A 23,122-nucleotide genomic window follows, 5' to 3' on the forward strand; every position below is an offset into this window, starting at 1 on the left:
TAAATATTAAAGGACGGCTGAATAAAACATGTTTTATTCTCTAGTTATTTTTCTTACATAACGCTGACATGATGAAACTCTGTGCAGCGCTACATTATAGGTCAGAGCTATATAAATGGCCTGTCACTGCGGTGGGACATTAAAGTGTAAGCTCTTTTCCCGCACAGAGTGATGTCATTAGGCGAGTGTTCTCTGTACCGCGCTGCAGAATATGTCAGAGCTATAGAAATGCATAACAGAGTACAGTGCACATAGCCTGACATTACGGACATTTAATGGTAAATTTGTACCCTTCCCGGACTTCTCCTTTCATCACAGAGAGAAGCTCACAAGCGATGCGACGGTCATGCAGAGTCTATTTAAACATATGATGTCTCTTATTATTTGCACAGCTCATTAAAAGGGCAGCAGTTTTCATCGGCGACTAAATGTATCATCCCCCGGCCATCCCTGGCAGTTTAATAAAGTTAATAATGAAGGCAATATTTCACCTCGCTTTGTTGAATTATTAAAATATTGTTTCCATTTGTTTTGTGGGGTTTTTTTTTTTTTTTTTATTTCTTCTTCTTCACGCCGTCGGCCGAGGTGAAGGATTCCTTGGTGGGGATCAGCGCCTCATAATTGAGAATAATGCTGTTTATCTGTTCGCAGTTGATAACGCAGCGCGCCGTCACACGTGTCCACAAGGTTGTTTAACTAACATGAGCGTTGTATCCTGTAATCCGAATGGCGTAGAGCTGTGGGCAGACTGCGCAGGGAGGTGGGTTTTTAAAAAAAGGATCATAATAAATCATTTTTAATTAAAAGATCATTTTTACATGTGTTGTTAATAATTATAATTAATACTAATTAATTATGATTATTATTGATATATAAATATAGTTAAAAATATTAATTAATACATTATTATTAGTATTAATAACACAAATAATAATATTATATGAATGATTATTTAAAAGTAATAATTAATATATTATTAATATTATTATTATTATTGTTATTATCAGTATTATTATTTAAATATTGTTAAAAATAATCATGAATACATTATTATTATTATTATTATATATTGTTAAAATATGAAATGCCCGCCATCGTTGGAGTGCGTGTAGGCAGGAATCGGTGGCAAAGGGGCTTCCTGTTCCTGCAAAGGGACTATTGCTCAGGCACTTCCTGTAATAGGGTGACAACACTCTGCCCCTGTCTCCCAATACTGCTCCTGCATTGTCTCCCTGTCACATGGGGTTTCAATGCAGACTACAAGTTATAATTTCAACACATTACATAGGCATGAAGCACTGTTGTCACCATCAGGAAACCTGCCCCAAGAAATGCCATGCAGCCATCACTGAAGTGCATGAAGACAGAAAGTGGCAGCTAACAGACAGCAGGAGATCAGCAGCACTGAGAGGTAACAAAGGATTCTTGTTCAGGCACTTCCTGTTATAGGGTGACAACACTCCTCCCTGTCTCCCAATAGTGTTCTGTTGTCACCTTGTTACACAGGGTTCTGATGGAGATTACAAGTGGCCACTTCAATACCCATTACATAGGTATGGTCCACTGTTGTCACCGTCAGGAAACCCATCCCGAGAAATGCCATGCAACCGGGGTGCATGTAGACAGGAAGTGGTTGCAAAGAGGATGCAAGAGATCAACGCACATTACATAGGCATGGTCCACTGTTGTCACCATCAGGAAACCCGCCCTGAGAAATGCCATGCAGCTGGGTGCATGTACACAGGAAGTGGTTGCAAAGAGGATGCAGGAGATCAGCAGCACTGAGATGTAACAAAGGATTCTTGTTCAGGCACTTCCTGTTATAGGGTGACAACACTCCTCCCTGTCTCCCAATAGTGTTCCTATGTTGTCACCTTGTTACACAGGGTTCTGATGGAGATTACAAGTGGCCACTTCAACGCACATTACATAGGCATGGTCCACTGTTGTCACCGTCAACAAACCCATCCTGATAAATGCAATGCAGCTGGGGTGCATGTGGACAGGAAGTGGTTGCAAAGAGGATGCAGGAGATCAGCAGCACTGAGAGGTAACAAAGGACCTTGTTCAGGCACTTCCTGTTATAGGGTGACAACACTCCTCCTTGTCTCCCAATAGCGCTCCTCTGTTATCACCTTGCTACACAGGGTTCTGATGGAGATTACAAGTGGCCACTTCAGCGCACATTACGTAGGCATAGTCCACTGTTGTCACCGCATGTAGACAGGAAGTGGTTGCAAAGAGGATGCAAGAGATCAGCAGCACTGAGAGGTAACAAAGGATCCTTGTTCAGGCACTTCCTGTTATAGGGTGACAACACATCTCTCTGTCTCCCAATAGTGTTCCTCTGTTGTCACCTTGCTACACAGGGTTCTGATGGAGACTACAAGTGGCCACTTCAACACGCATTACATAGGCATGGTCCACTGTTGTCACCATCAAGAAACCCATCCTGAGAAATGCCATGCAGCTGGGGTGCATGTGGACAGGAAGTGGTTGCAAAGAGGATGCAGGAGATCAGCAGCACTGAGAGGTAACAATGGACTTTGTTCAGGCACTTCCTGTATAGGGTGACAACACTCCTCCCTGCCTCCCAATAGTGTTCCTCTGTTGTCACCTTGCTACACAGGGTTCTGATGTAGATTACAAGTGGCCACTTCAGCGCACATTACGTAGGCATGGTCCACTGTTGTCACTGCATGTAGACAGGAAGTGGTTGCAAAGAGGATGCAAGAGATCAGCAGCACTGAGAAGTAACAAAGGACCTTGTTCAGACACTTCCTGTATAGGGTGACAACACTCCTCCCTGTCTCCCAATAGCGTTCCTCTGTTGTCACCTTGATACACAGGGTTCTGATGGAGATTACAAGTGGCCACAACGCACATTACATAGGTATGGTCCACTGCATGTAGGCAGGAAGTGGTTGCAAAGAGTCACCCGATAAAAGTCGCTGAACTTGCCGAATGCCCCCCCTTCTCTGAGCAGCCAGTCCTGCGAGCAGCAGCCAGTCCTGCGAGCAGCAGCCAGTCCTGCGAGCAGCAGCCAGTCCTAGCAGCCTGATCTGGAATTCACTTACTGCAAAGCGAGGCCATGTTCAGAATAAAAACAAAGCAGATCCCTATTTATTATACATATATGTGCCAGACGGGAGGAGATCGCTGCATCCAGCCTCATGTACACTGAAGCATCCTGTCCCCCTGGGGGAAATACAATATATTATAGATTCTCCCAGAGCAGGCAGAAGGATGGAGGAACAGCTCCCCCTACTGGAGGCAATCACCTCCCAAAATGCCCTGCTTCGGCCTTTGGTGGCATCACAGACCTAAAGGGAAACAATTGATATATCCAGAAGCGGACTGACAACTCATGGGGCCCCCGGGCAATAGTGGATCATGGGGCCCCTGGGTCCTTGCCCAAACTCAAAAAAGCCTATGAAAAAAGTACCAGGGGCATCTCATGGGGCCCCCTACTGACCCTGAGAGTTTCCAAATGCTCAGTCCCCTAGATATATCGTGTATCATTTTCACACAATCCATCTGTTACTTAAAGTGTGTTTAAAATCTCATATCAAGCTATTTCCAATATTTTTTAGTCTATGGCTTTCATTATAATAATTCTTGGTGATCCTGCCATGGAGGTTCTTGTTTGGGCACTTCCTGTTATAGGGGTGACAACACTCTGACCCTGTCTTTCAGCTGTGCTCCTGCGTTGTCACCCTTTCACAAGTGGCCATTTCAACATACCTGTTGTTACCACCAGGAAACCCACCCTGAGAAAGGTGATGAAGGCATCAGTTGACTGCATGGAGACAAGAAGTGGCTGAAAAGAGACAGCAGAAGATCAGATGCACTGAAATCCAGCAACAAAGTGTGAATGCAGGCATTTTGTTTAACCCATTGGCACCGGCGCCTCCCGGCACTTTAAGAGTTTCAGAAGCCGGGAGGCGGGGTGGGGTTTAGGGTCATTGGCCTGCAATGTAAGATACATTCTTCCCTCTAGACACCAATGTAAGGGGCATTCTGCTCATTGACCACCAATGTAAGGACCATTGTCCCCACTGACCACCAATGTAAGGGACATTCGTATCACTGTTCACCAATGTAAGGGGAATTCCTCTAGTAGACCACCAATGTAAGGAGCATTCTTCCCACTGAACACCAATGTAAGGGACATTCTTCCCACTGATCACCAATGTAAGGGACATTCTTCCCACTGACCCCCAATGTAAGGGAGATTCTTCCCACTGACCACCAATGTAAGAAGCATTCTTCCCACTGACCCCCAATGTAAGGGACATTCTTCCCACTGACCACCAATGTAAGGAGCATTCTTTCCACTGATCACCAATGTAAGGGACATTCTTCCCACTGACCACCAATGTAAGGGGCATTCTTCCCACTGATCCCCAATGTAAGGGACATTCTTCCCACTGACCCCCAATGTAAGGGACATTCTTCCCACTGATCACCAATGTAAGGGACATTCTTCCCACTGATCACCAATGTAAGGGACATTCTTCCCACTGATCACCAATGTAAGGAGCATTCTTCCCACTGACCCCCAATGTGAGGGACATTCTTCTCACTGATCACCAATGTAAGGAGCATTCTTCCCACTGATCACCAATGTAAGGAGCATTCTTCCCACTGATCACCAATGTAAGGGACATTCTTCCCACTGATCACCAATGTAAGGAGCATTCTTCCCACTGATCACCAATGTAAGGAGCATTCTTCCCACTGATCACCAATGTAAGGGACTTTCTTCCCACTGATCCCCAATGTAAGGGGCATTCTTCTCACAGACCCCCAATGTAAGGAGCATTCTTCCCACTGACTACCAATGTAAGGGACATTCTTCCCACTGACCACCAATGTGGGGAGCATTCTTCCCACTGATCACCAATGTAAGGAGCATTCTTCCCACTGACCCCCAATGTAAGGGACATTCTTCTCACTGACCACCAATGTGAGGGACATTCTTCCCACTGACCCCCAATGTAAAGGACATTCTTCCCACTGACCACCAATGTAAGAAGCATTCTTCCCACTGACCTCCAATGTAGGGGACATTCTTCCCACTGACCACCAATGTAAGGGGCATTCTTTCCACTGATCACCAATGTAAGGGACATTCTTCCCACTGACCACCAATGTAAGGGGCATTCTTTCCACTGATCACCAATGTAAGGGACATTCTTCCCACTGACCACCAATGTAAGGGGCATTCTTCCCACTGATCCCCAATGTAAGGGACATTCTTCCCACTGATCACCAATGTAAGGGACATTCTTCCCACTGATCACCAATGTAAGGGACATTCTTCCCACTGACCCCCAATGTAAGGGACATTCTTCCCACTGATCACCAATGTAAGGGGCATTCTTCCCACTGATCACCAATGTAAAGAGCATTCTTCCCACTGACCACCAATGTAAGGAGCATTCTTCCCACTGACCCCCAATGTAAGGAGCATTCTTCCCACTGATCACCAATGTAAGGGACATTCTTCCCACTGACCACCAATGTAAGGGACATTCTTCCCACTGACCACCAATGTAAGGGACATTCTTCCCACTGACCCCCAATGTAAGGGAGATTCTTCCCACTGACCACCAATGTAAGAAGCATTCTTCCCACTGACCCCCAATGTAAGGGACATTCTTCCCACTGACCACCACTGTAAGGGACATTCTTCCCACTGATCACCAATGTAAGGGACATTCTTCCCACTGACCACCAATGTAAGGGGCATTCTTCCCACTGACCACCAATGTAAGGGGCATTCTTCCCACTGATCACCAATGTAAGGAACATTCTTCCCACTGATCCCCAATGTAAGGGACATTCTTCCCACTGACCCCCAATGTAAGGGACATTCTTCCCACTGATCACCAATGTAAGGGGCATTCTATCCACTGATCACCAATGTAAGGGACATTCTTCCCACTGACCACCAATGTAAGGGGCATTCTTCCCACTGATCCCCAATGTAAGGGACATTCTTCCCACTGACCACCAATGTAAGGGGCATTCTTTCCACTGATCACCAATGTAAGGGACATTCTTCCCACTGACCCCCAATGTAAGGGACATTCTTCCCACTGATCACCAATGTAAGGGGCATTCTTCCCACTGATCACCAATGTAAAGAGCATTCTTCCCACTGACCCCCAATGTAAGGAGCATTCTTCCCACTGATCACCAATGTAAGGGACATTCTTCCCACTGACCACCAATGTAAGGGACATTCTTCCCACTGACCACCAATGTAAGGGACATTCTTCCCACTGACCCCCAATGTAAGGGAGATTCTTCCCACTGACCACCAATGTAAGAAGCATTCTTCCCACTGACCCCCAATGTAAGGGACATTCTTCCCACTGACCACCACTGTAAGGGACATTCTTCCCACTGATCACCAATGTAAGGGACATTCTTCCCACTGACCACCAATGTAAGGGGCATTCTTCCCACTGACCACCAATGTAAGGGGCATTCTTCCCACTGATCACCAATGTAAGGAACATTCTTCCCACTGATCCCCAATGTAAGGGACATTCTTCCCACTGACCCCCAATGTAAGGGACATTCTTCCCACTGATCACCAATGTAAGGGACATTCTTCCCACTGATCACCAATGTAAGGGACATTCTTCCCACTGACCCCCAATGTAAGGGACATTCTTCCCACTGATCACCAATGTAAGGAGCATTCTTCCCACTAACCCCCAATGTAAGGAGCATTCTTCCCACTGATCACCAATGTAAGGGACATTCTTCCCACTGATCACCAATGTAAGGGACGTTCTTCACACTGACCACCAATGTAAGGGACATTCTTCCCACTGACCACCAATGTAAGGGACATTCTTCTCACTGACCACCAATGTAAGGGACATTCTTCACACTGATCACCAATGTAAGGAGTAGCCTTCCCACTGACCCCCAATGTAAGGAGCATTCTTCCCACTGACCACCAATGTAAGGGACATTCTTCTCACTGACCACCAGTGTAAGGGACATTCTTCCCACTGATCACCAATGTAAGGGACATTCTTCCCACTGACCACCAATGTAAGGGACATTCTTCCCACTGATCACCAGTATAAGGGACTTTCTTCCCACTGATCCCCAATGTAAGGGGCATTCTTCTCACTGACCCCCAATGTAAGGAGCATTCTTCCCACTGACTACCAATATAAGGGACATTCTTCCCACTGACCACCAATGTGGGGAGTATTCTTCCCACTGACCCCCAATGTAAGGGACATTCTTCTCACTGACCACCAATGTGAGGGACATTCTTCCCACTGACCCCCAATGTAAAGGACATTCATCCCACTGACCACCAATGTAAGGGGCATTCTTCCCACTGATCACCAATGTAAGGAGCATTCTTCCCACTGACCCCCAATGTAAGGAGCATTCTTCCCACTGACCACCAATGTAAGGGACATTCTTCCCACTGATCACCAATGTAAGGGACATTCTTCCCACTGATCACCAATGTAAGGAGCATTCTTCCCACTGATCACCAGTATAAGGGACTTTCTTCCCACTGATCCCCAATGTAAGGGGCATTCTTCTCACTGACCCCCAATGTAAGGAGCATTCTTCCCACTGACCACCAATGTGGGGAGCATTCTTCCCACTGATCACCAATGTAAGGAGCATTCTTCCCACTGACCCCCAATGTAAGGGACATTCTTCTCACTGACCACCAATGTGAGGGACATTCTTCCCACTGACCCCCAATGTAAAGGACATTCATCCCACTGACCACCAATGTAAGGAGCATTCTTTCCACTGACCACCAATGTAAGGGGCACTCTTCCCACTGACCACCAATGTAAGGGACATTCTTCTCACTGACCACCAATGTAAGGAGCATTCTTCCCACTGACCACCAATGTAAGGGACATTCTTCCCACTGATCACCAATGTAACGGACATTCTTCCCACTGATCACCAATGTAAGGAGCATTCTTCCCACTGACCCCCAATGTAAGGAGCATTCTTCCCACTGATCACCAATGTAAGGGACATTCTTCCCACTGATCACCAATGTAAGGGACATTCTTCCCGCTGACCACCAATGTAAGGGACATTCTTCCCACTGATCACCAATGTAAGGGACATTCTTCCCACTGATCACCAATGTAAGGGACATTCTTCCCACTGATCACCAATGTAAGGGACGTTCTTCCCACTGAACACCAATGTAAGGGACATTCTTCCCACTGATCACCAATGTAAGGGACGTTCTTCACACTGACCACCAATGTAAGAGACATTCTTCCCACTGATCACCAATGTAAGGGACATTCTTCCCACTGACCACCAATGTAAGGGACATTCTTCCCACTGACCACCAATGTAAGGGACATTCTTCTCACTGACCACCAATGTGGGGAGCATTCTTCACACTGATCACCAATGTAAGGAGTAGCCTTCCCACTGATCACCAATGTAAGGAACATTCTTCTCACTGACCCCCAATGTAAGGAGCATTCTTCCCACTGACCACCAATGTAAGGGACATTCTTCTCACTGACCACCAGTGTAAGGGACATTCTTCCCACTGATCACCAATGTAAGGGACATTCTTCCCACTGACCACCAATGTAAGGGACATTCTTCCCACTGATCACCAGTATAAGGGACTTTCTTCCCACTGATCCCCAATGTAAGGGGCATTCTTCTCACTGACCCCCAATGTAAGGAGCATTCTTCCCACTGACCCCCAATGTAAGGGACATTCTTCTCACTGACCACCAATGTGAGGGACATTCTTCCCACTGACCCCCAATGTAAAGGACATTCATCCCACTGACCACCAATGTAAGGGGCATTCTTCCCACTGATCACCAATGTAAGGAGCATTCTTCCCACTGACCCCCAATGTAAGGAGCATTCTTCCCACTGACCACCAATGTAAGGGACATTCTTCCCACTGATCACCAATGTAAGGGACATTCTTCCCACTGATCACCAATGTAAGGAGCATTCTTCCCACTGATCACCAGTATAAGGGACTTTCTTCCCACTGATCCCCAATGTAAGGGGCATTCTTCTCACTGACCCCCAATGTAAGGAGCATTCTTCCCACTGACCACCAATGTGGGGAGCATTCTTCCCACTGACCACCAATGTGGGGAGCATTCTTCCCACTGATCACCAATGTAAGGAGCATTCTTCCCACTGACCCCCAATGTAAGGGACATTCTTCTCACTGACCACCAATGTGAGGGACATTCTTCCCACTGACCCCCAATGTAAAGGACATTCATCCCAGTGACCACCAATGTAAGGAGCATTCTTTCCACTGACCACCAATGTAAGGGGCACTCTTCCCACTGACCACCAATGTAAGGGACATTCTTCTCACTGACCACCAATGTAAGGAGCATTCTTCCCACTGACCACCAATGTAAGGGACATTCTTCCCACTGATCACCAATGTAACGGACATTCTTCCCACTGATCACCAATGTAAGGAGCATTCTTCCCACTGACCCCCAATGTAAGGAGCATTCTTCCCACTGATCACCAATGTAAGGGACATTCTTCCCGCTGACCACCAATGTAAGGGACATTCTTCCCACTGATCACCAATGTAAGGGACATTCTTCCCACTGATCACCAATGTAAGGGACGTTCTTCACACTGATCACCAATGTAAGGGACATTCTTCCCACTGAACACCAATGTAAGGGGCATTCTTCCCACTGATCACCAATGTAAGGGGCATTCTTCCCACTGACCACCAATGTAAGGGGCATTCTTCCCACTGATCACCAATGTAAAGAGCATTCTTCCCACTGACCACCAATGTAAGGAGCATTCTTCCCACTGACCCCCAATGTAAGGAGCATTCTTCCCACTGATCACCAATGTAAGGGACATTCTTCCCACTGACCACCAATGTAAGGGACATTCTTCCCACTGACCACCAATGTAAGGGACATTCTTCCCACTGACCCCCAATGTAAGGGAGATTCTTCCCACTGACCACCAATGTAAGAAGCATTCTTCCCACTGACCCCCAATGTAAGGGACATTCTTCCCACTGACCACCAATGTATGGGACATTCTTCCCACTGATCACCAATGTAAGGGACATTCTTCCCACTGACCACCAATGTAAGGGGCATTCTTCCCACTGATCCCCAATGTAAGGGACATTCTTCCCACTGACCCCCAATGTAAGGGACATTCTTCCCACTGACCCCCAATGTAAGGGACATTCTTCCCACTGATCACCAATGTAAGGGACATTCTTCCCACTGACCCCCAATGTAAGGGACATTCTTCCCACTGATCACCAATGTAAGGGACATTCTTCCCACTGATCACCAATGTAAGGAGCATTCTTCCCACTGATCACCAATTTAAGGAACATTCTTCCCACTGACCCCCAATGTAAGGGACATTCTTCCCACTGACCACCAATGTATGGGACATTCTTCCCACTGATCACCAATGTAAGGGACATTCTTCCCACTGACCACCAATGTAAGGGGCATTCTTCCCACTGATCCCCAATGTAAGGGACATTCTTCCCACTGACCCCCAATGTAAGGGACATTCTTCCCACTGACCCCCAATGTAAGGGACATTCTTCCCACTGATCACCAATGTAAGGGGCATTCTTCCCACTGATCACCAATGTAAGGAGCATTCTTCCCACTGATCACCAATGTAAGGGGCATTCTTCCCACTGATCACCAATGTAAGGAGCATTCTTCCCACTGATCACCAATGTAAGGGACATTCTTCCCAATTTTTCTTTATTAAAAGTCTCGCAATCAATAAACATAAAATATTATACAGAATATAAAAAAATTATATATATTTACAGCAAAACGAAAATAAACATAGCAAAATCTGCTGTCAGACAAAAGCAAACGTCTCAGAAATGAACATGACATAATTGGGGAAATAAATCGTACTACCACTCACATCACTACACCAGACATCAAACCTGTGAGGTCAAGAAACCACCCCGCCCCCCTTATGCATGCAGCCCTTCTTCAAAAAAGATCTTAACAAAAACTACGGGAGTGAAAAGAACAGTATAAGGAAAGACCCCCTCACCCAGAGATGGACAGTTCACCAAAGGCAGGTCTGATATTCCTCCACGCCCTTATCCAGACCGCCCGAGGCTCTCTGACCCTCTCAAGACCCCGAATCTTCCCAACCTCACCCAGAATATCGTGCACCACCACCTCTACAGGGAGAACATTCTTCCGGATGGTAATCTGACACCGTGCGTTCCATGTGAAGTAACGGACAACTATACTAACTAGAAAAAGTGTATCCAAATCAAAGTCCCAGTGAGCTGGGAATGCCCCGTACACCCACTCTGCATAACTCATGCGATAGAGAAAGGGGATGCCCAGAACCCTCCCCACCCTTTTATACACCTCTATGTTAAAGGGACACAGGAGCAGAAAGTGGTCCATAGACTCCACCTTACCAACACACTCTGCTCTAGGACAATCCCGATCATCCACAGGGCGGTGCTTCAGGTTCCCTCTCACATAGAGCCTTCCATGAAAAGCGAGCCAGGCTTGATCCCTAAACTTCAAAGGGATTCTCTCCAAGTTAATTAAACGCAATCCCTCCCTCATTACGGAGCCTGGGCAATCCTTTAAGGCCAGTGACACACTGAAAGCAGAAGCCAAAATCCTCTCCCCCAGAAGCTTCCTGGGAAGGGACCTGATATCCTCCACTGTCACCTGCCATTGCCGAAGTATTTTCAGACACGGGGCAACATAAGCCGGGAGCTTGCCATGTCGGACTCTCAGACTTTTCACTGGGCCGCCATCTTCCCAGCAATGCAGAAAAGGCCTAAACCAAGACTGAAAAATACCCACCCATCCCGGCGGGGTCTCTGCTAACATATTACCAAGATTGTACTTTAAAAAGAGCAAAGAAAAGAAAACTATCGGGTTGACCATTCCTAGGCCACCCTCCCGCCTGGACAGGTAAGTTACATTGCGTTTGATCAGGTTCAGCCTATTTCCCCATAACAGTTGGAAAAAACAGCTGTAGACCCTTGCATAGAGAGATACTGGCAAGATACAGACGAAGCTGACATATAAAAAGATCGGGATCAGGTAAGTTTTGATCAAGTCAACCCTCTCTCTCAAGGAAAGCCTCCATCTCTTCCAGCTTGCTACTTTGGCATTGGCAACTACCAACCTGCTTTCCCAATTTCGATGACCATAGTCACCAGGACCAAATTTGATGCCCAAAATTTTAATTTCCTGCTGGGGCTCTGGGAAGGCATCCGGAAGTTCGAAGCTTTCACCCTCCTCACCCATCCAGAAAACTTCACTCTTTTCATGGTTGACTTTAGAGCCAGAAGCCTCCGTGTACTGCTCTATCACAGAGACCACCTCCTGCGCCTCCTCAGTCCCAGAGATAATAACAGACACATCATCAGCATAGGCAACGACCTTCAAAGGCGGCACACCAGCAATGCCCAGAGGCACCCCGCACAACGATGCGCCCTCTAGCCTTCTTACAAAGGGGTCGATTGCGAAAGCATATAGCAGGGGGCTCAAAGGACATCCCTGGCGCACACCAGAGCCGACCTCAAAAGGCCGCCCAACCCAACCATTAACAAGTGGGAAGCTCTCAGCCCCGTTATATAATGTCTTCAGCCAATCTATAAACCTCCCCTGCAGGCCGTATCTACCAAGCAGCAACCACAGATATTCATGATTCACTCGATCAAAAGCTTTTGCCTGATCCAATGCCAGCAAGTACTTTCTCCATCCAGCAGCCCTGCATCGTTCCAAAGCCTCCCGGATAGCCAAAACTGCTGAAAAGGTACTTCTACCTTGGACCGAACAGTGCTGATGGCTGAACAACAAATCGCCTGCTACTGACGACAAGCGCCAAAATAGAATCTTTGCCAAGATCTTTCTATCAACATTGAGAAGACTGATGGGGCGCCAGTTCTCAATCATTGAGGGGTCTTTACCTTTTGACAGAAGAATCACAGCGGATTGCCTCATGGAGGGAGGGAGCGAACCCTCTTCTAGACAGCTATTAAAAACCTCTGCTAAAAAGGGAGCCAGAATGGACTTAAAACACTTGTAAAATTCAGCTGTCAATCCATCTGGCCCAGGCGATTTTTTGGTAGCCAGCTTGTCTATAGCCTGAACTACCTCATCCGCTGAAATTGGTTCTGTCAAATTCATCAAAAGCAATGCACCATTTCCCAATCCTGGAGTAGAATCCAGAAAGCTTTCCATCCTGTCCCAGCTAAGGTCCTTTCTTCCCAGGAGGTCTGCATAATACGACCCAAAGATCTCCAAGATCCCTGATCTGGACTTTATCAGGGAACCCGTACTGTCTTTCAGGCCAATGACCGTCTTAATTGCTATGCCTTGCTTACAGTTCTGGTAAGGATCAGGCGAGTGATATTTCCCATAATCCCTCTCCAAAACCAAGGAGGCATGCCGGTCGTATTGACACCTCCTAAGAAGAAGCTTCACTTCAGAGATCTCCCCCGGATCTCCTCCATACGAGACAAGACAATCAAGCTTCCTCCGCAAATGCTGGTAGGCAATATACATACCAAGCTGCTTCTTCTTACTTATGGCCTTGAAAAGTCCAATCGCCCTTTGTTTCACAAGCTCCCACCACTCTGACTTACTGCTGCAAAAGTCCAGAATAGAAACCTGTGCCTGAAAAAAATCCTCAAAGGATTGTCTTACCTCTACATCTTCCAGGAGAGCCGAATTCAGTTTCCAGACACCCCTTCCCCTGGGTGGAGTGTCCGAGGCATTCAGAGTCACAGACAGCATACAGTGATCAGAGAACTCCACCGCCTTCAACTCAGGAGCTGAGAAAGCAGAGTTCTCCTTTAAAAAAAACCTGTCTATCCTGCTCTGACTATTCCCTCTCTGAAATGTGAACCCCGTGCTGCCAGGGCAGTGCTTAATGTGCACATCTACCAGGCCTGCCTGTCTAACCAAATCTCTGAGAAAAACGCTATCATAACCCAGCCTGTCTATGGAGCCTCTCCTGTCTTCAGGCCTAATTATGGTGTTAAAGTCACCTCCAAAGACAACCTGCTGGGACGTAAAAAGGAAGGGCTTGATCTTTGTGAGGAGGCATTTCCTGCCCCATTTTGACTGCGGTCCATAGATATTGATCAGGCGCAGGTCCTGCCCCCTAACAGAGACGTCTAAGACCATGCATCTCCCCATTTCTACCTCAATTACCCGCCGGCACGTTACCATATCGGTTTTAAAAAGGACCGCAACTCCGCTGCAGGGTTCAGCCGCAAGAGACCAAAAGGAGGGACCACATCTCCACTCCCTTTTTGCTAGATAGACATCGGCCAATGTATTGAGCCAGGTCTCTTGCAAAAATAAAATCTCAGCATCAAACTCGCTGAGCAAAAATAAGGCCGTATCACGAGCTCTTGCAGATTTAATGCTGGCGACATTAATGGTCGCCACCTTTAACAGAGTGGGAACTGCCATCAGGATGATTGGGGTAGTCGTTTCTTAACCTCTGCCACACTCTCATCACCCGAAACAGCTCTCTTCAGAGTACGTGACTCCCCCTCATCCATAGATGATAGAGAAATGGATATATCAGTTACCATCTCATCACCTGACAAAACTGAAAAAGTATTGCCAAGAGGGACCCCTCCTGGATCTGATTCTGAGGAAGAGAGGACAGCTCTTCTCATCCTCCTCTTCTTCTTCTTCCTCTTCTCCTTCACCCTCTCCCACCCTTCATCAGCCGAATCCCCCACAGCAGGAGGTGAGACATGGGACATGGATACCCCTCCCTGAGCCCCATCGGCTCCACCCCCATCCGGCACCCCCACAACCTCCTGACCACGTTTGCGCTGACGGGGGACAGGTACCGGAGGTGGAGTAGGCCGAGAGGGAAGATCCGCTAAACCAGCCCCCCCAGCAGCTTCCGCCAGTCTGGAGGATCTACGTACTGTAGGATTAGGGACAGGAGGGACAGACTCAGGGGTGACATTACTGGGGGAAACACAATCTGACACAACAGAGGGAACAGACACAGGAGGGGCAACTACAGTTTCCTCCCTAGCATCAGCTGCCTCATCCTCTTTATCCAGCCTCTGCAGCTCAGCCTCCAGTCCTGGCAGGTTGTGTAGTGCCTCTGGGCACAGACTGTATGGATGACCCAGCTGCTGGCACAAATTACACCGAATCTCGGTGCATTCTTTGGCCAAATGGCCAAAATCCTGGCACAGTGAGCACTTCTTGATGGTGCAGGACGATGCAAAATGGCCTTTCTCTCCGCATTTGTTACAAACTTTAGGCTGACCTTGATAGAAAATGGTCAGCCTATCTCTCCCCAGAAAGGCTGAGCAGGGAAGATGCTGAACCACATTGCCCAGCACCCTCAATTGCACTGACACCGTCCAGGCCCCTGTCCATATCCTATGCTCATCCAGGACCTTCCGCAGTGGGGTGAGGACCTCACCATGTCGGCGCAGCCAAACTACTAAATCAGCCTCTGGTATGGATTCATTCCGGACCAGGAATCTCACCGATTTTATCAAAGGCTGTCTGGAAACAACCTTTGCCACCAAACCTTTCCACTGCTGAAGGCTCCTGCACCTCCAATATCTCTCCCAAAACAGGTCCAGGCCTTCAGGTTTTACAAACGACAAATCGTATTCATAGCTGCCTACTGGGCAGATCAACGCAAACACATCACAGGCTTTAAACCCCATCTCTAGAATCAACTCCGCCACCCTCCCCCTTACTGGTGGGTTCCCTTCCCCCTCCCACTTCAACTGTACCACATTCATTCTCCTGACCCCACCAACCATCCCACCACCAAACCTCCCCAAATTGTGACCATTAGTATTCCCAACACTACCCCCACCCCCCTTGGTGCGACTCCCCAAAACAGAAGCATAACTCCCCCCAATCCTCCCAGCAGCAGAAACATATGTGTGTCTGGGAGCATCTGGTGCAACTCTGGCAGATACCAATTGCACAGATCCGGGATTGGATGGTGTATCCTCTTTCTGCTCAGCAGGGGGAGAAATGTCATTTTTACCTCTGTCAGCAATGCTAACCCCTTCACCTCCACCCACCACCAACACATCCATTGCTTTACCAGTCTCAACAGTCATAGACTTCACAGCAATGTCCACACTCACTGCTGCAACCATAGAAGCTCCATCAGTCATCTCTTGCTCCAAGAAAGAAGACTCAGCCCAGGACTGGATTGGATTCTCAGACACAGCAACAAGTGAGACATCCATGTGTGCTGTTGGCTCTCCACATGGTGCAGTGTGCTGCTCCCCTCCCCCACCAGCATCAATCAGCTCTGGAGCACCTGGGAGCTCAGGTGAAACAGTCTCTCTGCACGTGGCAGCCATCTTGCCTGTAGAGGGACTACTGGTCTCAGCAGGAACAGCAGCAGCAATTTCCATCTGTGGGGTGCTTGGTGCAGGTTCACCCACATTCCCCTGATGGTCTGGAGACCTCTCTGCCAGGGATTTTTCCTCCATGTTGGATGAGGATTCCTCCACAGCAGGCTGCTTGCAGAGCTCCTCATCCACAGTACTCACCGCAGCATTTGGGGCAGACATGCTGGAAGCAGCCATGTTGGTATATTGGGCTTTCTCCACCAGTCTTGGCTTTGCCAGTCTGTACCTCCTCTGTCCATCCTCAGGGACTTCTGCAGGGTCATCAGTGAAGGCAAACTTGTCTGCTCTCAGGGGAGACTCCATGTGCTGGATGAACTTCAGGGTTCCATATTCACCCTCAACCCCCTGGCTGGTTGCTACTGACAACTCCTCAGCCTGACATGGGGGGAGAGACACTGATGTAGATGGTGACGAGTCATCCATTACCTGAGGCTGCTGATCCACAGAGCTCGCTGATGTCTGGCTGGCAAATCTCCTCTCATTATCAAATTTTTCTTTAAACGCTCCACTTCTTGCTTTCAACTTTTCTAATAATAAAGATTGTCTCTTTACTTTATCCTCCATGTGCTGGAGCGCTGGCTTCATGCCCAATCTGTTCTTGCTCCAGGCCTGGCAGTATTTGGCTCTGAAGGATTTGTGTTCAGATTTTAAAACATTAAGTTTCTCCTCAGCTCTTCCAATAGTCACAAATCTATCAACAATCTTCTGTCTGAAGACATCGACATCCTCACCAGGGCTGGGACCCACAGTCAGGTCCTCCACCTCCTCCTCTTCACTAGGCCCAGTCTCATCAGGGGAATCCCTCCCAGGGCCTCCCCCTGGATCAGGCATGGTTCCTGGGCCAAGCTAGCAGGCAAGGCCCAGGCTTGAAAATGCTGGTTCTCAGGGAGAGCTCCTTCAGTGTGTCCTCCTCCTTCTCCCACTGACCACCAATGTAAGGGACATTCTTCCCACTGACCACCAATGTAAGGGACATTCTTCCCACTGATCCCCAATGTAAGGGACATTCTTCCCACTGATCACCAATGTAAGGGACATTCTTCCCACTGATCACCAATGTAAGGGGCATTCTTCCCACTGACCACCAATGTAAGGGACATTCTTCCCACTGATCACCAATGTAAGGGACGTTCTTCACACTGATCACCAATGTAAGGGACGTTCTTCCCACTGATCACCAATGTAAGGGACATTCTTCCCACTGACCACCAATGTAAGGGACATTCTTCCCACTGACCACCAATGTAAGGGACGTTCTTCCCACTGATCACCAATGTAAGGGACGTTCTTCACACTGATCACCAATGTAAGGGACGTTCTTCCCACTGATCACCAATGTAAGGGGCATTCTTCCCACTGACCACCAATGTAAGGGACATTCTTCCCACTGAACACCAATGTAAGGGGCATTCTTCCCACTGATCACCAATGTAAGGGGCATTCTTCCCACTGACCACCAATGTAAGGGGCATTCTTCCCACTGACCACCAATGTAAGGGACATTCTTCTCACTGACCACCAATGTAAGGAGCATTCTTCCCACTGATCACCAATGTAACGGACATTCTTCCCACTGATCACCAATGTAAGGAGCATTCTTCCCACTGACCCCCAATGTAAGGAGCATTCTTCCCACTGATCACCAATGTAAGAGACATTCTTCTCACTGACCACCAATGTGGGGAGCATTCTTCCCACTGATCCCCAATGTAAGGAACATTCTTCTCACTGACCCCCAATGTAAGGAGAATTCTTCCCACTGACCACCAATGTAAGGGACATTCTTCTCACTGACCACCAATGTAAGGAGTAGTCTTCCCACTGATCACCAATGTAAGGAACATTCTTCTCACTGACCCCCAATGTAAGGAGCATTCTTCCCACTGACCACCAATGTAAGGGGCATTCTTCTCACTGACCACCAATGTAAGGGACATTCTTCCCACTGATCACCAATGTAAGGGACATTCTTCCCACTGATCACCAATGTAAGGGACATTCTTCCCACTGATCACCAATGTAAGGGACATTCTTCCCACTGATCACCAATGTAAGGGGCATTCTTCCCACTGATCACCAGTATAAGGGACTTTCTTCCCACTGATCCCCAATGTAAGGGGCATTCTTCTCACTGACCCCCAATGTAAGGAGCATTCTTCCCACTGACTACCAATGTAAGGGACATTCTTCCCACTGACCACCAATGTAAGGAGCATTCTTCCCACTGACCCCCAATGTAAGGGACATTCTTCTCACTGACCACCAATGTGAGGGACATTCTTCCCACTGACCCCCAATGTAAAGGACATTCTTCCCACTGATCACCAATGTAAGGAGCATTCTTCCCACTGACCCCCAATGTAAGGAGCATTCTTCCCACTGATCACCAATGTAAGGAACATTCTTCCCACTGACCACCAATGTAAGGGGCATTCTTCCCACTGACCACCAATGTAAGGGACATTCTTCTCACTGACCACCAATGTAAGGAGCATTCTTCCCACTGACCACCAATGTAACGGACATTCTTCCCACTGATCACCAATGTAAGGAGCATTCTTCCCACTGACCCCCAATGTAAGGAGCATTCTTCCCACTGATCACCAATGTAAGGGACATTCTTCCCACTGATCACCAATGTAAGGGGCATTCTTCCCACTGACCACCAATGTAAGGGACATTCTTCCCACTGATCACCAATGTAAGGGACGTTCTTCACACTGATCACCAATGTAAGGGACGTTCTTCCCACTGATCACCAATGTAAGGGACATTCTTCCCACTGACCACCAATGTAAGGGACATTCTTCCCACTGACCACCAATGTAAGGGACATTCTTCCCACTGATCACCAATGTAAGGGACGTTCTTCACACTGATCACCAATGTAAGGGACATTCTTCCCACTGAACACCAATGTAAGGGGCATTCTTCCCACTGACCACCAATGTAAGGGGCATTCTTCCCACTGACCACCAATGTAAGGGACATTCTTCTCACTGACCACCAATGTAAGGAGCATTCTTCCCACTGATCACCAATGTAACGGACATTCTTCCCACTGATCACCAATGTAAGGAGCATTCTTCCCACTGACCCCCAATGTAAGGAGCATTCTTCCCACTGATCACCAATGTAAGGGACATTCTTCCCACTGACCACCAATGTAAGGGACATTCTTCCCACTGACCACCAATGTAAGGAGCATTCTTCCCACTGATCACCAATGTAAGGGACATTCTTCCCACTGACCACCAATGTAAGGGACATTCTTCCCACTGACCCCCAATGTAAGGGAGATTCTTCCCACTGATCCCCAATGTAAGGAGCATTCTTCCCACTGATCACCAATGTAAGGGACATTCTTCCCACTGACCACCAATGTAAGGGACATTCTTCCCACTGATCACCAATGTAAGGGACATTCTTCCCACTGATCACCAATGTAAGGAGCATTCTTCCCACTGACCACCAATGTAAGGGGCATTCTTCCCACTGATCACCAATGTAAGGAGCATTCTTCCCACTGACCCCCAATGTAAGGGACATTCTTCCCACTGATCACCAATGTAAGGGACATTCTTCTCACTGACCCCCAATGTAAGGGGCATTCTTCCCACTGATCACCAATGTAAGGGACATTCTTCCCACTGACCACCACTGAATTGGTTTTAACAGGGTTCCATGAGACCTAAACATTATTATTAATTCATGATTTTAGGGCCAAGGGTGGACACCCCAAGAGGTCCTGTATATTGCGTAGCCTTTCCTCCAGTGAATCTTCGTCTACATTCATTCTCTGTGAATTGTGAAAATCAAATGTTCTTTTAGACTATTTTCTCTTCTGAATGAATGAATGAATGAATGAATGTGAGAATGTGGAATAGACTCCCTCAACAGTTGATTGTGGCCAGCTCTGTGGATTGCTTTAAAAAAGTCCTGGATTCTTTCTTGGATACACAGAATATAACATTTATAGGTGACGTTGATCCAGGGAATATCCGATTGCCACTCGGAAGATCAGGAAGGATTTTTTTTCCCTGCAGGAGCAAACTGGATCATGCTTTGCTGTTTTTTTGCCTTCCTCTGGATCAACTGTGAGTGTAGGATTATATTATTTTTTTTTCTTTTCTATGGTTGAACTGGATGGACTTTTGTCTTTTTTCAGCCAGACTAACTATGTAACTATGTAATTTTGGAGACTGAAAAAGGGAATTAGCAAATTTGCCCAAAAAATATGTGTTTTGGCCCAATTCACAGAGAAGGAATGTACATGCAGATTTCAAGGGGTTAAAGTCTACGCAAACTCTTCATAAATAGATCCCTAGGTGTTGATTTGATATGGGTTGTTACTTGATATAAAAACTATCAATTTTATCATTTTTGTTGAAGAATCCTCACTTTACAGCACTTTTACATACATTTATGGTAGTCGTAGATTCATACTGAGAGTACGGACATGTAGTTGTCAGCTCCGGGTGTGCAATGAAGTTGGATGTCTGGCTATGAGGCACAGTACAGAAGGAAAGGTTACACTTTGGCAATTTACTCGTTTGCAACCACCAAGTCATCCGTTAATGACATATGATGCGGAGCAAGATGACTCACAAAGAGAGAAGAGAAAGATGGAACCCCCATCTGAAGAGCTCCCATCTCACTGCTGGTACCACTTATTACAGCCAAGTGTTAGCAGCCTACCACAGGACGACACTGCCCCCTGCTGGATAGATTCACAACTTTCTGTTCTTGGAGATATACAGGGGGACGCCATGACTGACCTCTTCTAATATATTCTCACTGCTTTCCGAATGTACGCTGTATTAGTATAATATATCTGGAGAGCGGTGATGTCACTCCCGTATAATATACAGTATCTTATATCTGGAGAGCGGTGATGTCACTCCCATATAATATACAGTATCTTATATCTGGAGAGCGGTGATGTCACTCCCGTATAATATACAGTATCTTATATCTGGAGAGCGGTGATGTCACTCCCATATAATATACAGTATCTTATATCTGGAGAGTGGTATATATACATAAGTGGCGGAATGTCACAATATACAGTATATAGCCCTGCCATGTATATGGTACAGATGAATCAATCTGGGGTGTCACATGACCAGTATATAGCGATTCGTCCAATTCTGCCCCCGGCACATCCGCTGACTAATAGGACTTTCCTCTCTGCCAGGACTCAGGCCGGCTATCTGGATCTCCTTCTGTCCACCAATATTTTGTTCTCTTCCCATCCAAAGACTAATTACCAATTAAAAATAATTGTCTGAACTTTCCGAGGATTCTGAGGCTTAGTACATACATGTGTAATGTTGTCGCTTCCATCCAGAGAGAGTCTTGATGCTCACGCCATCAGCAAAAAAACACAGAGCCTGCGACCACAGAGCTTGCAATCTGTTTTCATTAACGGTCTGTGGTGAAAAGTGAACGGTGGGCCGAACTCTAGGTTGTATCACACCGATCGAATCTGAAATCACAGAATATTGTATTATAATGGGAAGCCAGTTAAATCACTGTGAAAAGCCTGGAGATGGAGCGGCCAGGGGCCACATAGTACCAATGGCCAGGGGCCACATACAAGCCCTTAATGTCTTTAATTTGTCATAATTCTGTGATCCGCAGGGCCATTCCGGAATGAACATTCAGTCTTCTGAGCATTATCTGAGCGCACATCATTTTCCCAGAATCCCTTGATGTGAGCAGAACTTTCAGTGTTCCTCTAGGTGGGAGCGCAGCATTTCAGCAGTCACCCCGTGAAGTGCAACCTCCCCCTCTAATCCTCCTGGAAGCCCCAATTCACACCCCAGCATTCTGTTGCGCAATTCTTAAAGTGCCTCAACATTCAAAATGACAAATTCCATTATTCTCACCTGTCGTGTGAAGCTTGAAAAAGTACATGGGATTCTTTGGGGCCAAATCACATGTTTTTGGGAGAGTGATAGTTAAGGGGGCTATGAAGGGGTTAGTTTTTGGGGTTAGGGAGGGGGGAAGTTAAGAGGGCTGGAGATAGGGGATAGTTAAGGGGGCTAAATGTAGGGGACAATAAAGGGGGCTGGGGGGTGGTAAATAAAGCTACTAGGGAGGGGGGAGCTAAGGGGACTAGAAAGGGGGGATTGTTAGGGTAAAGGGAGAGGTGATAGATGGGCTAAATATAGGGGGGCTGGGGGGTAAATAAGGGGACTAGAGAGGGGGGAGCTAAGGGGACTAGGGAAGGGGTATTGTTTACGGAAAGGGTGAGGAGGTTGTTAAAGGGGCTACATATAGGGCACAATAAATGGAGTTGGGGGGTAGACAAGGGGACTAGGGAGGGGGATAGCTAAGGGGACCAGGGAGAGGGGAATGTTAGGGGAAAGGGGATAGTTAGAGGGGCTAAATATAGGGGGCTGGGGGGTAAATAAGGGGACTAGGGAGGGGGGATTGTTTCTGGGAAGGGTGAGGAGGTTGTTAAAGGGGCTACATATAGGGCACAATAAATGGGGTTGGGGGGTAGACAAGGGGACTAGAGAGGGGGATAACTAAGGGGACCAGGGAGAGGGGAATGTTAGGGGAAAGGGAGAGTGGATAGCTAAACAGGCTAAGGAAGGAGAGCTAGTTAGGGGGCCTAGGGGGTAGATAAGGGGGCTAGGGAGGGGGAATAGTTGAGAG

This window comes from Staurois parvus, unplaced genomic scaffold (genome assembly GCF_062004578.1).
Source record: "Staurois parvus isolate SC_StPar_1 unplaced genomic scaffold, SC_StPar_1.0 ptg000487l, whole genome shotgun sequence".
Lineage (NCBI taxonomy): Eukaryota > Metazoa > Chordata > Amphibia > Anura > Ranidae > Staurois > Staurois parvus.